General features: G+C 45.3%; 1 long non-coding RNA gene across 1 annotated transcript; it reads right to left on the bottom strand.

Annotated features, from left to right (window-relative positions):
* Window positions 1-2,447: 2,447 nt before the first annotated feature.
* Window positions 2,448-3,890, bottom strand: LOC149500016 (uncharacterized). Its single transcript, XR_016325312.1, has 2 exons — window positions 3,649-3,890; window positions 2,448-2,733 (listed from the first exon to the last, which is right to left on the bottom strand). It is a non-coding gene; the product is annotated as an uncharacterized LOC149500016 (long non-coding RNA).
* Between the last annotated feature and the right edge of the window lie 9,670 nt (window positions 3,891-13,560).

Below are 13,560 nucleotides of genomic sequence, written 5' to 3'. Positions count from 1 at the left end.
TTCTGAAATTAGAAATCACGACTCAAAATATTAAAAAAATATAATTAGAACGATACAAAATACAATTTTCAACAATTATTGATTTTAAATACTAATGACAAAATCTGGGTAACTAAGTTGACACGCGAATGTACAACGTCCGTCTATCCCTGGTGCTGAGATCAGAAAGAGACCGTGAACGAGGCAATATGTTAGTGGTGTCCTCAACTCCCCTCTTCAACTCCGACCAGTCTGAAGTCGCTGCTGTATTACGTCAGCAGGCCACGCCCACTTCCTAGGTCTTCTTTCCTTAGAGTATTATATATTCTGCAGTTTCTTGTTTCAAGGCTTCTAGGTGCACCACGTGGCCTTCATGACTTTTGTGATGTGTCTGTGTAACACAGATTTACTTATACGGAATTTTTGTGCTTAGACATCGCTCGAAAGTCGACCCCAAGTATTCCGATACACTCTGAAGGTTGCAAGGATACCCCTTGGAATTTGGGTCCTTCTTCGCAGTGAACACACAAAACTTGTGTCTTCAACGGGTTGAATTGAACCAAATTCAATTCACCCCACTCGGAGACTGGCCTCAGAGAGTTCTCCGACACAATCTCGCAGTTAAGTGATAGTATAGGCTTGAGATGAAAAAACAATCGGCGTGTGCGCGTGTACAATGCGTGCGATGCGGTCGGCGATAGTCTTCTTCAGTAGCACACCTCTTCAGTATTTTTCATGGCTGCTTACCGCAATTTATTGCATATATGTTTGCATACTCTTGTCGACGTGAAGGTGATAAACAAAACCAATTATAAGTTTCTCTTAACAGAAACTCTATACTGCGCGGTATCATTTCCTCAGAAGCGTGGCTGACTGCTAATTGCAGAGAATGACACACGCATCTTACCAAAATGAAATGGTGTAAACCATATTCTTCTTTTAATATTTGGTAAACTCCATTATTTATGCCTACCATGACACTAGCATTGTCGGTTCCCAGCCCTACCATATTCTGAAGTAATGTCTTCAAGTGTTTTCAGTATTGCACTGGCAATACCTCTCGCATCAGCAATTTCTAACTCCGAATTGCCAGAAAAGTTGTCATTATTTTATTCATGGAAGTTCTAAAGTAATGATCTATATATTATAAAGTCTAATAACGATACCTAAACATTTTTGAACGAAATATCTGTTGACCCGTCGATTTCGAGACTATAGCTGGTATCACCAATATCCTCTCTCAACTTAGTTATAAATGGGGTCCTAACACATTTCTTATTATTTCACCACATTTGGTGCCATTAAGTTGCAAACCGCACGCAACCTTGGAGTCTGGACAAGCTTTTGCACACATTTCACTAAGATGATCAACTTGCGAAACAGCTGCATGTTCTGTAATGAAGAGCAAAAGCAGTGCTTCTGCATTATGTACTACATCGCCTTTGCTTTCTAGTTTTTCCACAGAAATCGTTCTCGGGCCCAATGAAAAGGGCTTTAATTTTTCAATATGCTTTTTCGACTCTGAATGTCATTTTAATTTATATGATTTTGCTGTGAATTCTATTTTGTAATAAATGCACATTGCTTTTGTATCGTTTCTAATAACTGGTTTTAACCTTTTTTTTAAATGATGGCTCTTTCTCCCATTCTGCTCTATAATGTTGTGCGTACTTAGTTTTCTTTTTCTTGGAACGTCCATTGTCACTAACATAAAAATTTACTTTCACATAAATTCACATAATATAACATAACACAATCTAAACTCCAAATAGAATGAATCAAAGTACTGAATGAAATAGATGTATAACAGGAGGCAGGAACGATATAGTAGATACGGGGAATCCTCGCATAGAATGAAAGTAAGCGCGTTTGGTTTTTGCTAGGCTTTTCTGTTAAAATTTCATTTCGTTTCCTTCTTAGACGTGTCTATGATTATGTTTATTGAGATATGGTAATTAAGGGCTAAACTTAGAGCTAGAGCCTAAATAATTATTATGGAGGCTAAACAGAATGAAAAGAGGGCTAGATCTAGCTCCAAAAGGGCTAAGTTGGCATCACTGGCTGCGATGGCGCATCTCACGCTGCTCACACTCACACTTGCAGCTACGCAATCCTGTGTGTAAGTCACTACACAGATGTCGGACACAAACTGACTTATGTCGCTATTCGATGAAAACACGACGGAACATCCCGCAAGAGTCAAAGAGACGCATATTTCATTGGGGCGGGAACAATGCTAAACTCAACGTTATTCAAACACTAGACGGTAGATGACGCTAAAAAAAGCCTGTATCTGCACGTGACTCAATTCGGACCTATCTACGAATGGGTCAGTGTTCCATTAGGCATGCGATATGTCAAACTGACATTCCTAGGGTTGCCCGGATACCAAAATAAATCGATAATAATTATCGACGTTTCTTATTGGATTTAATTTAATTACAAACGTTACTAAATTAATCAAATAATTTAGTATAAAATACATTTATTTTCATAAAGGAGTACACACCAAATCCTCTGAATCAGTTTCTAAATCGCTAGAAAAATCTTGTAAATTTATGATAAAGTCTTGTTCGCAAATATTATCAAATAGGACGTCCCGCTCCCAATCTTCTTCAATTTGTTTTCTGCATTTCGTTACCACCTTCTTCCAGTCTTCTGCAAATACATTATCGACCACACTTTTTATATTATATAACTGCAACATTTTATTTTCCGTGAAAGGCGGTGTTGTGTTGTGTCTGGCAGCGTAACCTGAGAAGAAAACATATTTTTACTAAGGTTAATTATATAATAATAGTTAATACTTAAAGTACCTGTCTAATTGAAACTGAAGCATATTATAACTATAATAACAATATTATAACTATAATAACAATATTATAACTATAATATAACACATGCACACAAAGCTTTGACTTGGACCCAGATAAGCTCGATCGGAATATACTGGCAGCGGTACGGGGGTAGTGTTTGACGGTATGAACCTTTTCGTGGGCTATATCATCTACGACATACGTTGGAGTACTAGGTGTTGCGCCGATACAAATATAGACAGTAAATCCGGCTCACAACTTTAATTACTTTTACAATGGTTTTTATAATTTCAAATTGGATGGAAATTGATAGATGCGCGTGCGCAAGCATTCGCCGTCGTAGTTAGGTTGGCTCTGGAGGGTCGGGCGGTGCTGCTTAGCTGGCTTACTGGACTGAAGTGCCGTAAAGCAGTAATGTGTTTCGGCTTGAAGGGTGGGGCAGCCGTTGTAACTATACTGAGACCTTAGAGCTTATATCTCAAGGTGGGTGGCGCATTTACGTTGTAGATGTCTATGGGCTCCGGTAACCACTTAACACTAGGTAGGCTCTTCCACCCATCTAAGCATAAAAAAAAAAACATCACGCGTGAACACTAGGTTTGTGCAGACCAACGATTCTTAATAATTCATTCTTGAGCATAGTTTCATTGACCTCTATTCCTTTTTCTTGATTGATGACCGATTCTAGCGCACTTTAATTATAGTTATATAATATACATTAATATCAATTAATAACGTTTTTCTATAATAATATTATTCATTGAACATTTATTTTCTAAAATTTATATTCTAATCTCTTTAAATCACTTTAGTATATTATTTAAACACTTACGTAAATGTTTCACCAACTCACTTTAGTTTTTATTCACCTCTCTCGTCGGATGATTTTTGAGCTCATCGTATTATACTCGTAGCCCGCTGCAACGCCAGAGAGTTCACTTCCTAGTGAATCCATGTTCTATGGCAAGCAAGAGGGGTCGTCGTACCCCCTGACGGGGGCACGGAACGGGCCTCGGGGCAAACCCCATTGCCCAGGCAGACGCTCAGGGCAGGGGTGAAGATAATGCAGGGAGTAATAGGGGAGGTACGCTGTTCGCAGCGCGCACGACTGCACTACATCGACAAAATGATGTATACATATACATAATACGATGGGCTGTCTGGTGACGGCTTGATGCCCGCGGCGGTGTCACCCCGGCGCCGGCTGCTGTCCTCTGTGTCCTATTCTATTTTTTTTTCCCTTAAGATTAACTAAAACTAACTACAACTAAACTAAAACTAACTAAACTACTATTTACAAACAGGGACAACAGTCAGCAATCGTGGGGCCCGCCACCGGCCCCACCTCTACAAACCAGAGGGGGAGCCGCGGCACTAGTAAGGCGCTTACCTGCTCCGGGCTCCCCAGAAGGGGAAGTCCGTCACGGGGAGGGGCCGACTTAAAACACTCCCCAAACGGGGGAGTGGTTCACCCTCGGGGGTGGAAAATGGGTCCCCATAGGGGGGCACCCCAACAGTGTGGGGGGGAAGTAAGTCGTCGTGGCCTAACGGATAAGACGTCCGGTGCATTCGTGTTGAGCGATGCACCGGTGTTCGAATCCCGCAGGCGGGTACCAATTTTTCTAATGAAATACGTACTCAACAAATGTTCACGATTGATTTCCACGGTGAAGGAATAACATCGTGTAATAAAAATGAAACCCGCAAAATTATAATTTGCGTAATTACTGGTGGTAGGACCTCTTGTGAGTCCGCACGGGTAGGTACCACCACCCTGCCTATTTCTGCCGTGAAGCAGTAATGCGTTTCGGTTTGAAGGGTGGGGCAGCCGTTGTAACTATAATTGAGACCTTACAACTTATATCTCAAGGTGGGTGGCGCATTTACGTTGTAGATGTCTATGGGCCCCAGTAACCACTTAACACCAGGTGGGCTGTGAGCTCGTCCACTCATCCAAGCAATAAAAAAATAAAAAAAAAAAAAAGTGACGAGTGTGGACAGCTCAGTCCCATGGGGGCACTCATTATGAGCACTCCCATATCACTCCGGTTAAGCCGACTATCTTACCATAGAAGGGGGTTCCAGTAGCTCCCTTAGTAGCGCCCGACCATCAGGTGGTCTGGCGTGCAAGGGAGCTAAATTGTGGAGATGCTCGTGGGGTCCACCGTCAGCCCGCTCGTAAAGATTACGAGCTAGCCTCCGGATGAACTCTTCGAGCGACTCCACATCCAGATCCCGGGCGATTACGGCATTTCTGACGTAACGCCTTGCTCCTACTATCGTGCGAAGAGCCAGATTTTGCTGGACCTGTAACCTCTCCCGCATACCTTGCGGGATGAGGTGATACCAGGCCGCAGCTGCGTACGTGATACGGGAACGGACATACGTCTTCTAAATGCCGAGCTTAGTCCTGACCGGCAACCTGGAGGCCAACACCGGCCGGAGGAGGAATCTCGCATAGCGAGCGGCCGCCAACTCCGACATGGCGTGGACGGTCATCCTCAAACTCCGGTCGATATCGACTCCCAAGTACCGGACGCTATCTAAACTCGACATTAGCGTCACGGAGACTGAGCTGTCCCGGGACGACTGTTGTGCGGACCGGACCGAAGAGAATAGCCGCAGTCTTCCCCACGTTGACCGCGACCCTCCATCGGTCCAGCCACTGGGGCAGTAAGTCCAATAACCTCTGCATCCTCGAAATGGCCGCAGAGGGGAAGTTGGATGACGCGAAGTAGGCGCTGTCGTCGGCAAACAGCGCCAACTTCACGTCGGTGTTCTATGGCATCGCTTGTATAGGACATAACCTCCGTATAGCATGCCCAAAAATAAAATTAACAGCACGAACCCGAGAAGAATGTTGAAAATTCCAACTTGTATATGCAAATCTTCTAGATTAATTCTGGAACTGGCCCCAGCTGCGTTTTGCCCGATTATTATATTTTTCTTTTGACTGAGATGACTGACACATTTTATTCACTGCTTTTAATTTTAATTTGAACTGACAAAATTAACCGTTTGGCATGGTCGCCATGTAATGTTGTACTTTGGGAGGCGTTAAAGGAAAACGTCTTCTTGCGTGTATTCCATGTTTAATAACCATCTTAATCCTAGTTTAGAGAGATGCGAGGTTGCGAATTTTCTTTATCAACTGTGGCAACTACAAGACCTGGAACTTCTATCAATAAAGATGGAACAAAAGCTGTTTTTAGAATAGCCTGTGGATTCAATGGATATAAACCAGGGTTTTAATGCCGCTTGTAATATTATTATGAGTGATGCATTTGGACCAGACATTGGAAAGAATAACATTAAACCGTGCCTTAGTGAACTTTTTGTCTGGGTTTTGTTTTATAAATGATAAAATTTCTGCATCCCAGTATAACGTGTCTGTGTCTGTGTCTGAGGGTGCCGCTGGGTATGCCGATGTTACATGAGGCCCAGTCGCGTCACTCCCCAAAAGGTGGTCGAGAGACACGGGGCCGAGTCGCACCACTTCTAGACACGTCGCCACCGGTAGACAACCGGTGAACAGGAGACTCGGTGAGGAGGATCTCAGGGCGCCACCACTTACCGCTCTGGGAGACTTACACCAATAAAAAAAACAATTAAAATTAACAAGATTGTGTTTATTTGACCCAAATTTACAAGTATAAAATAAGTTACAAAAATTTACAATAATACGAGTAGATAATACTAGTGAGAGGTTAAAACAGTTACAATATTGCAATTAATAAAGATGGTGTGTCGGTAGATACACCGAACACTCGAGAAAGTTTTAATACTAATAAAAGAAGCAATACGCTTCACCGGGATCACTTCCCAGCACCCGGGTTGCTGTCTGCGAGCGAGGCTGGGAATGCGGGTGTGTTCTATGTCTACCGAAGTCAAGCAGCCTTCCTTGGACCGACTTACTAGAGCTCCCCGCTTCTGGCAGCGTCCATATAGAAAGGTGCTATGGGATTCCGAAGGTGATCAGAAGGTCACGCTCCGCACCCTTTTTTTTTTTTCGGGTAGAGGGCCGAACCTCCTACGAGGTCCCCGCGCAAAAGGGGCGCGCGGGGTATGTAGACTCAACGGTCTGCATGGTGTTGTGAGCAGACCGCGGGCCAAGGATTTTAGGACTCACCCACTAAACGACTCCCCTGCACTCTTACACCCGACGTCCGATCCCCTCCGAGGTCAGAACCCGGATGAGGTAGGGGGGCTACCGCGGTCAACACTACAACCAGACGGCGCGGCTCACCCCAAGGACGCCCAGCCGACGGAGCCTTCGAGGCGAATCGAAGGCTCTGAAACGTCGGCCGTCTCGGTACGGCAGCCCTTCGGGCCGCCCAGACGGTGCCGCTGGTGTCCCGGAATACCCCGCTGGACCAGAACCAGCCTGCCGGGTCGGGACGCGATACACCGTCGACCGATCGCTCCGCACCCTAACTGGAGTACATATTTTGTACCAGTTATAAGGACCTACGTATCAAGACATACCGTTTAAAATTTATTTAATTAAAGATTGTGAACACAGTGTGGAGAATAATTCAAATAAACTTACCCTAGTTTAACACACGTCACCAAGGATTAATGAAACTGACTTTGGTAAATGTCAATGAACAAAATCAACTCGCAGCTCGAGAGATGTTACACGAATGAGAGTTGGACAAAGTGAACTTGTCCTTTAATATTAATAATGTGTCGTTTCTCGAAGATTTTGCATGCCAGTGATGTGCAAGTTTGTCGTCGAACAACATACAAAACGCCCAGTCACGACTTGCAGTGTCGAGTGAGCGAACCTTAAAAATCGGATTCTCCACACTGCGCCACGTACAAACGCTAGATGGCGTTAATTAAAAAAAATTGTTTAAATTAATTGAAAGGAAATTTTCTGGTGTTACACCAGTGGTGTTTAAATGATCGATAGACAGCTTTATCTAGGGGTTGCTGTTCGTGAGTGGTATTCGAAGGTAAACAATATAATGATATGTCGAGTGAATCTGCGATTTCAACGATGGTTAAGTCTAAGTGACAAGCTGCTGCTCCTCAAATATTAAAAGGAACTTTATTGCACTTTTATATCTGGCTCTGTAGGTGGCGGCCTTCCCCCGGTGAAGGTCAAGGGGCGACCTGAGGGGGTGAGGCCGCGCGGCGCGCTACCAGCACTCTAGCGCGCTGCCGTGGAGTGATTAGAGCGACCGGTCGACGGTGTATCGCGTCCCGACCCGGCAGGCTGGTTCTGGTCCAGCGGGGTATTCCGGGACACCAGCGGCACCGTCTGGGCGGCCCGACGGGCTGCCGTACCGAGACGGCCGACGTTTCAGAGCCTTCGATTCGCCTCGAAGGCTCCGTCGGCTGGGCGTCCTTGGGGTGAGCCGCGCCGTCTGGTTGTAGTGTTGACCGCGGTAGCCCCCCTACCTCATCCGGGTTCTGATCTCGGAGGGGATCGGACGTCGGGTGTAAGAGTGCAGGGGAGTCGTTTAGTGGGTGGGCTCTAAAATCCTTGGGCCCGCGGTCTGCTCACAACACCATGCAGATCGTTGAGTCTCACATACCCCGCGCGCCCCTTTTGCGCGGGGACCTCGTAGGAGGTTCGGCCCTCTACCCGAAAAAAAAAAAAAAAAAAAAAAAAAAAAAGGTGCTTCAGAAATTGTTTAAAAAGTTCATTAGTCATATAACCCTTTCCAGATTTTTTTAGTAAAGAACCCGGTGGCAAATTGTCATATAATTCTGGCTTCAATCGTTTACCTTTACATATGAATCATTGGTGGTATAGCAGTACCAAGTGCATTTACACAAATTTCAGTTTGTTGAAGTGATCATTAACGATAAATTTGTTAAGCTTTTGTACCCTGGCTGGGTTAATAACCTGAGCTTTTCTTCTAGATATTTCCGGATGTCTTTTTATAAATGCTTTAAACCAATGTTTTACTCCAGCATGTTGATTAAAGTTATGCTTCACCTTATTAAGCTCACAAAATTTATAGACCAGCCGTCGGAGAATTCGTGGTGTCACAAGCAAACCTACTTCAGCAAACCTCATAGTTCTGCTAACAAGCTTCCTGGTCGTCACTGAGAATAGATTTTTGACCTAGTGTTATTTTCAAGCTTCCGGTCTGGAGATGGTTTCTAATGGTTCTCCTGGGAACTTTATACCTCTCAGCAGCTTTATATGTGCTCAGCATTCCTCTTCTTACTGCTTGGACAGCCAAAACCAAGTCATTTTCAGACCACAATGCTCGTTTGTGGGGCATCATAATGTAGACACTAAAATAACAATAAACTGCAGTCAAAACCGTTTACTGCGACATCGTTTAGAACAACATACCGATTATAATAACCTAGAACAAAGGTCCCGGCTGAATGCTATATGACCGCCTTATTAAAAACATTGCTTTATACGACATTGCTAATAACGACATACCTCATATAACGACCACATTTAACTAATATTTCGGAGAATTAGATATGTTAGAACGACCGGCTAAGGTGTATTGTAAACAATTTGAATAGGTATCCACATTTGTCTTCAATGGCTATTAAAATCAGGAAAGAAAACAATAGGATTTAGATTAGTGTAGGGTCTTTTCTAATTCTTAGAAACAAAACACGTGCATGCGGAAGAGCCAAAGCCCGCTTCTTCATATCTCTTCAGTTAGTTTGCTACTTATCTGTACACAAGACGCATCAAAACTTTGGGGAATTATACGTGTTTTTTTTTTTTTTTGCCGTATATGCAGACTAACATACGGCCCATCTGATGGTGAGTTACCGTCGCTCATGGACGTCAGCAATGCCAGGGGCAAGCCGCTGCCTACCGTTTAATACTCTCCACAAGCCTCGTTTGAAGAAGGACATGTCATAGCGCTCGGGAAACACCGTACGTGGCAAAAAAGATCTCTGGAAACGCACTGTGGATGAACGTAGTGGCTCCAGGTAGTATGGATTAACTCTACTCCGGTGGCGGGCGGTGCGATGGTAAAAACGAGATGTCGGTACCATCTCGAATAATATGTATAGGAGGCCCGACTAACGGTAAGTCATTGAGCGAATTGCCGGAAGACGATGGTGCACTAGTATGGAAAACGACACGTAGTTTAGTTGTAGCGCTGAGTTCTCTAAATACGCTCGTTGTTTTAGGGAGCTAATCAATTCGTCGACCTTAATAATATGTTTAGAGTTGTTTTCGTTCGAATTTAATGAGCATTTATGCGTCTCCCATTCGCGTTCTGTCGTCCTATCTAGCTCCGATTATATAATTGACAAGCGTATTCCACGAGTCGGTAAGTTCGCCCAGTAAATTTAATACTTGTAGATTTTTTAATATAATATCGATAAGTTTTCTAATACTACCTGACGACTCCTTTGTTAATGCTAAAGATGGGTTAATACCGATATTTGTCAGTATTCGCTAATACGAATATATTCATGATGTAATATTATAATACTTAAACTAATACGTGAATACATCCTGAATAATCCTGATATCTTAATATACTTTGATAAAACGGGTAAACGAGTTAAACTGAATACGGTATTCGTAGTACGGTATTCATGAAATAAATTAATAATATAAATAATATATTGTATCTAGGAATTTGACTTTATGCTAAATATTTTACAAGTAATATTATGTACATTAATATGAATATTATTATTAAATCAGAGTTTAGTCAACATTGTACATATAAACAACAAGTTAGTAATATCATTTATTTCTTATTAATGCATAAAAACATCAGCTTTTTCACTTTTTCTGCCGAAAGATGGGTACGTCGGTCACAAATAAGTTCACCAGATTTTGAAAAAATCCTCTCACACGGTACTGAGATGGCTAGTACACAACAGTGCTGTTTAAATACCTTACTAAGGTTGGGATATAAAAATAATGTTTTCGCCACCACTCATTAGGGCTTGCATTTCTAGGCAGCATTTTGTCATTAATATATCTTTGCACTTCAGTAATAGCTATTACTGTAGGGGACTCCAATGTCGAATTCTCTTGAACATCAATATCTTCCCAAATATCGATATACGTATAAGGCTTATCCGTATCTTTTGATCTAAAGGAAGACTTAGTCGACGTTGGTGTTGTTATTGACAAAGATGACGAAGATGACTCCTGTCTAGCACTTTCTTTGTTAATTTCAATTATCGTCAATTCAATTACCCTTTTTTTGGATGCTTCGGCTGCCCTTTTATCAATAAAAAATGCCATTTTGAAACGCGGATCGAAAAATGTAGCTACCCCGAAAGTTCCGCTCATCTCTATATTATTCAGTCTTGTGGTTAAGCCGCGTAAAATCCTGTTGCTAACGGCTATAGCATCAGAATGTAATGTTTCATTGTGTGATATTTTTTCAGCATATACGTTACGTAATAACCTGTTAAAAATTACTGGTGGTAGGACCTACCACCGCCCTGCCTATTTCTGCCGTGAAGCAGTGATGCGTTTCGGTTTGAAGGGTGGGGCAGCCGTTGTAACTATACTGAGGCCTTAGCACTTATATCTCAAGGTGGGTGGCGCATTTGCGTTGTGGATGTCTATGGGCTCCAGTAACCGCTTAACACCAGGTGGGCTGTGAGCTCGTCCACCAATGTAAGCAATAAAAAAAAAAAAAAAAAATTTTTTAACAAGGCTGCCTGTAAGATATTTTTCTGCACTAATCTGGACAGTCACTTGTTCGAGTGGTTTTAAAACAGTACACAAATCTTTATAGAGCCTCCATTCTTCGGCATTTATATTTTCAATAGAAGATGTACTAGCGGAATCCAAAACTGCTAAAGTACTTGTTAGTGCTTCTTTTAATAATAAAGCTCTTTCAATCATATAGAAGGTGGAATTCCACCTTTTTTTTTTTTTTTCTGGTAGAGGGCCGAACCTCCTACGAGGTCCCCGCGCAAAAGGGGCGCGCGGGGTATGTGAGACTCAACGATCTGCATGGTGTTGTGAGCAGACCGCGGGCCCAAGGATTTTAGGACCCACCCACTAAACGACTCCCCTGCACTCTTACACCCGACGTCCGATCCCCTCCGAGGTCAGAACCCGGATGAGGTAGGGGGGCTACCGCGGTCAACACTACAACCAGACGGCGCGGCTCACCCCAAGGACGCCCAGCCGACGGAGCCTTCGAGGCTCTGAAACGTCGGCCGTCTCGGTACGGCAGCCCGTCGGGCCGCCCAGACGGTGCCGCTGGTGTCCCGGAATACCCCGCTGACCAGAACCAGCCTGCCGGGTCGGGATGCGATACACTGTCAACCGGTCGCTCTATTCACTCCACGGCAGCGCGCTAGAGTGCTGGTAGCGCGCCGCGCGGCCTCACCCCCTCAGGTCGCCCCTTGACCTTCACCGGGGGGAGGCCGCTACCTACAGGGGCCGGGACGTACGGGCGTATTCCCGCCTCCGGCTCCCGGCTCGACGGCGACGGATCGGTGCGGAAAGGGAAGAGCTCTCCCTCTCTCGCTCCGCCGCCTCCTTCTGCGAGATGGTGGACTCGCAGAAGTCGAGCATCGCCTTCCAGGACGCGTCGCTGCCGAGCATCGTAGCCACGACGCGCGGCAGCGAGAGGTCCTCACCTATGACCGCGACGAGGGCGGCGCGTTGCTCTTCGAATCCAGAGCAACGCGCCAATGTATGTTCCGCTGTGTCTTCCTCGTCGCGGTCCGCGCAGTGGTGGCACTGCGCCGTCGGTTCCCTTCCGGCTATTTTATGCAAGTACCGGCCGAAACATCCGTGGCCGGTAAGCATTTGCGTCAGCCGAAGGTGAGGCATCCGCGGTCGCGGCCCACCCAGTCCGCGAGAACCGGGCGGACCGCCTCGACGGTACGGAGGCCGGCCGACGGGTCCGCCAAGCGGCGAGACCACGCCTCCAGCACGGACCGCCGAGATTGGAGCCTCCGCGCTCGAACTACTCCTTCGCCGGGGCGCCCTTCCCCCTAGAGCGAAGGTCGCTACGCCACCGGTAATCGGCAGCGAGCGCCTCCGCCTCCAGGTCCTAGGGTGGCGCCCCGGCGAGCAAGCACGCCGCCTCGAAGGAGACGGTGCGGTATCCTCGGATCGCCCTGACCGCGATCGCGCGCTGCGGACGAGGTGGAATTCCACCTGGTCGCGACGTCTATTATCATTTTTTGGGAAGGGCACATTATTATTTATCTGGTATTTTAATAGTTTCTTAACAGCAGTGTTACTCCGCCTAAAATGACTTACGATTGCTCTCAATTTACTCAGAAAAGATTCGACCTCAGTTTTTTTTCCCTCCCTATGCTGATAGCCTTGAGAGGCTATTTCAGCTTCACCCTAACGTTTGTAGGTGAGCTCGCGGGGCTCAACCGGAGAGTTGCTAACACTGACCCTAGCAAGAGCAGTGCTTCGCAGAATCTACCACCGGATCGGAAACGCGACCCACTGAGAAGATCCGGCGAGAAACTCAGTGGGCTGTGTCTATGGGTTAGTTCGCTCGTCGAGCCCTTCGTCGCAAGCGATGGGTTCGACGAGGACGGTGACCGGTGCTTGTGGTGCCTAAAAGCACCGTTAATGGATCAGGAGGATCCGTAATGACGTGCTTTGGGCGATGTCGACGGTTTACCATTCGGTCTACTGGGTCGGGTATGTAATTTCCAGCGGCTACGATGAGAGGGTTCTCATGTCGTGCTGCCTTCTCAAAATGGCGCAGCGATGCCGACTGTAGATACTTACTAAATGAGTCGAGCCCCAGGTCATCGTGGAGATCCACATTCCTAAGGAACGATGGCGCTCCGACGGCTATCCTGCAGAATC

Source organism: Bombyx mandarina, chromosome 24, assembly GCF_030267445.1.
Source record: "Bombyx mandarina strain Sakado chromosome 24, ASM3026744v2".
In the NCBI taxonomy this organism is placed as follows: Eukaryota; Metazoa; Arthropoda; class Insecta; order Lepidoptera; family Bombycidae; genus Bombyx; species Bombyx mandarina.
Note: the sequence above shows the minus strand (reverse complement) of the source record. Positions and strands in the feature narration are given on the sequence as shown.